The sequence below is a fragment of the Poecilia latipinna genome, unplaced genomic scaffold, assembly GCF_001443285.1.
Source record: "Poecilia latipinna isolate Pla-1442-1.1 unplaced genomic scaffold, P_latipinna-1.0 Scaffold1491, whole genome shotgun sequence".
Classification (NCBI taxonomy): domain Eukaryota; kingdom Metazoa; phylum Chordata; class Actinopteri; order Cyprinodontiformes; family Poeciliidae; genus Poecilia; species Poecilia latipinna.
This window is the reverse complement of record NW_015114107.1, coordinates 70,503-74,066: the sequence shown is the minus strand read 5'-3', so window position 1 is coordinate 74,066 and position 3,564 is coordinate 70,503.

Genomic DNA, 3,564 nt, shown 5'->3' with positions numbered 1-3,564 from the left:
ATATACTGCCTGATATAAAAAAGGTGGACACTTTATGTTGGAACACAAAAAAGGGAAAAGAAACTGTACAGTAACATTCTGTTTTAAGTTGTATTAAATAATCTGTTCATTCTTGATAATATGGTTGTTGTACTTATTATCCTCCTTTTGAACTTAGAAAGATAGACTAACTCTAACTTCAACATTGAAATCCAAGTTTCTCAACTTATCTATTTGTAAGTTACACGAGTTGGTTACACTGTCTTTATCAAACATGGTGTGGAATAAAAAAGGCTGTGTGCTTCCTTACCTACTAGATAATTACACATATTTACTATCACAGCAACTTTATGCTGGTGTTCAGTGAAGTTTATTAAATGTTTTACAGTTTGCTCAAAATCTGGAGCCATAAAACAGAATTACTCCTTATATAACTGAAGGAAAGAGTGTTAGATATACAGGATTTACGTTGCTAGTCACATTATTTATATATATAAAAAAAGCTTACCTGCATATTTTACTACAGACATGTCCCTGTGGAGAGATAAAGACATTAAAACGTTTATTTCACCACCACAGTTTAAAAAGTCCAAGATGAAGTAAAGAAGTTCAGTCATGTACCTCTTAGTTTTATCTGCTTCATTGGTGTCATGATCCGTGTTTCTGTATAGTTATTTTGGGATTTTCTGTGTTTAGTCCTGTTTCCCTGAGTCTCTGTGTTTTCCTGTCAGCCCAGGTGTGTCTCGTTCCCTTGATTACCCTCCTGGTGTATTTAAGTCCACCTCTTGTCTCTGTCTCTTGTCCGTCCTCGTCGTATGTCATTTGTCTGCTTGCCACCACAGTCGAACTGTAAAGTCCTGTGTTGGTTCAGCTCTCGTTTTCAGTCCTCTGTCGTTCAGTTGCTACCGGTAATTACCTGTGTGCTGCTCTCTTTATTAAATTCATCATCTTCATCACTACCTGGGTTGTCAGCGTTCATTCTCACCACCACCACCCACACCCCATGACAATTAGAGTATTTGAAATAATCTGACTCATATCTGTGTGAAACAAGGAAAACATGACGACTTAAAGATGATTACTTACTCAGTTTGTTGATACTGATGTCTCCTTCCCACCCTGTGCAGAGAAATAAAGATCCGTACCGTTTTGAATGTAGCTTTCAGCTTGAGCCTGAAGAGAAAGTGCAACTAGAGTGCAGGAAGTCTTGTTGCAGCAGGGGGACGAGTTATGGCCTGCAGATCAAAACTATGCAACAATGGCGGGTCTAACCAGGCAAACATTAGACTTTTGTGTTTATTTTGGTTGTATTTACCCAGAATTCCTTGTACTATAGTCTGCTTCCTAGTTTTGGAGCAATCTTTGATCAGCTTGGTGTTCACAAATGCATTCAAGTTTACTTCAACCGAACCAAGACGGAGGTTTGTAAGCAGAGCAGAGTTCAGTTTTTTGGTCCACTTGTGTTTGATTACATGGTCTCACCTCCACAAGTGACTCAGACTTTCTAGACCAGTGTTTTTCAACCCTGGTCCTCAAGGCACACTGCCCTGCATGTTTTAGGTATTTCCCTGCTTCAACATACATGATTTCAATTGATGGCTGATTAACAAGCTTTTTCTGAACTGCAATCATCTGAATGGGGTGTGTTAAAGCAGGGAAACATCTAAAACATGCAGGGCAGTCTGCCTTGAGGACCAGGGTTGGGAAACACTGTTCTAGACAAACAGACTAGAGTTTGATAAAAGTGGACTAAACAGGACTGGTGTGAATGCACCCTATGTCAGTCGAGGTCCAAGTTTCTGAAAAGGATCACCTTGGAAACCACCTTCACTGGGTACCTCACCATTTCCTGATTGTGCAATACTTCCTGTTTATACTTCCAGTTACTCATCAGCCTGTCTTCTTCAGTCTGACCAGTAAGTTTACTAGAATGTTTCTCTCTGCTAGGGCTTCCAGCCACATGCCCATATAGAACCGTTTTCTATCTGCTTATGTTTCCAAAGTTTCTAGAATAAAACAAGAACCTAGTGAACCACTTCCACACAATTCTGCCATCCAATAAGACTCAATGCTCCTGCTGCGTAGTCTCACCTGCTGAGAAAAACCTGCAGAGCAGCCTTCTGCTCCACTCAAAACTGAAACTATTTCAGGCAGTCAGAGGATTTTAAACTGTGCTGCAACATTTAATGAACAAGTTTTGAGGTGAGTTATTAACTAACAAAATTTTCTAAATGTTTTTTTTTAAAATTCAAAACTACTTACCTGTACCGTATTATATCTGTTTCCTTTTGGATGCTTGTGTCAAAATGCTACGATAAATCAGTTTGGGACGATTCTGGTTGTTTCAGGGTTTTAGATGGATTGTGATAAATTCAGATATTCTGTTTTTGTTTATGCTCAGAATCATTTGTGTAAGTTTCCACAAAGTTCACTTTTTCAACATTTATTATTTCAGTCTCTGGTGTTTTAGCAGCCCATTACCCAGGTCATGTTTTCAAATGAGAAATAACTTTCAAACATTTTACTTCATAAGATAAAATCTTTTTTTTTTGGTGTCTAGTTTGCAGTAAAATGTGGGAGTTTTGTCCATCAAGCAGATCTGCTCTTAATGCTCAGCTGAACTTTATGTTTTAGATTTCATGCATGGTGAGCAATAACAGGTTTGGGCTGTTTTCACCTGCTGCAAGAGATAAAGACAACAATGTCTGGAAATCGGCGTTGAACAAGGACTGAAAATAAACTTAGAGAAGTAAAAGAGGAGATATGTTACAATTGCAATCACATAATACAAGTATAAGAACTAAAAATGACGGGTTAATGCAGATCTATACATAGTTTGAATTTATGTGAGAAAAAGGAATATTTTTGTCATAAAACATTTCTGGAGCTTCTTCAGTGTTTATGTGTGCATGTTTCACATAATATCTTTCATAATGCAGCAGAAATGGGGAAAAAGTTTTTTGTCATGGTTGAGGGAGTGGAAACTGGAGCTCAGAGATGCCTTGTTCAAATGATTAGAGACATCGGCCAAACTAAAGTTTCCTCTCCTGAAGAGTGCGACTACTTCCTGGTTTTCTGCCCCATCGTGTCCCGTGTTGCAGCAGACATCAGTGGAGCCCTGGCCAGAGTTCCTGGTAGGATAATCATATTACTAAACTCTAGCAAAGCATGCATAAGTAGCTCACTTTCAGCCATAGCTTCATTAACAGGTTGGAAAATAAGTTTGTACAGATATACAACACATTAACTGTGTCTTCATTGGAAATGTGTGCAAAACTTTGTCAATACCAACATTTCCTTTGAGCATGTAGCTTCACAATTTGACATTTTGAAAAGCCTCTTGTTTTCCACTAAAACGTTTTGGCAATAGGATGAGGTGCTTTTTTCAGCTGCATCAAAATTGGTTTATTTTGCAAAACTGCAATGGCAATACTTTTGTTGCATCATACAAGTCACATGAGCAACAACCAGATGTTGCCATTTGGGCAAACCACAAAGAACAAGAAGACAGGAAGTGGCTGCAGGATCACAGCGTGACATGTTTTTTTTTTTTTTTTTTTTTTGATTTTCATTTGAACAAAATTT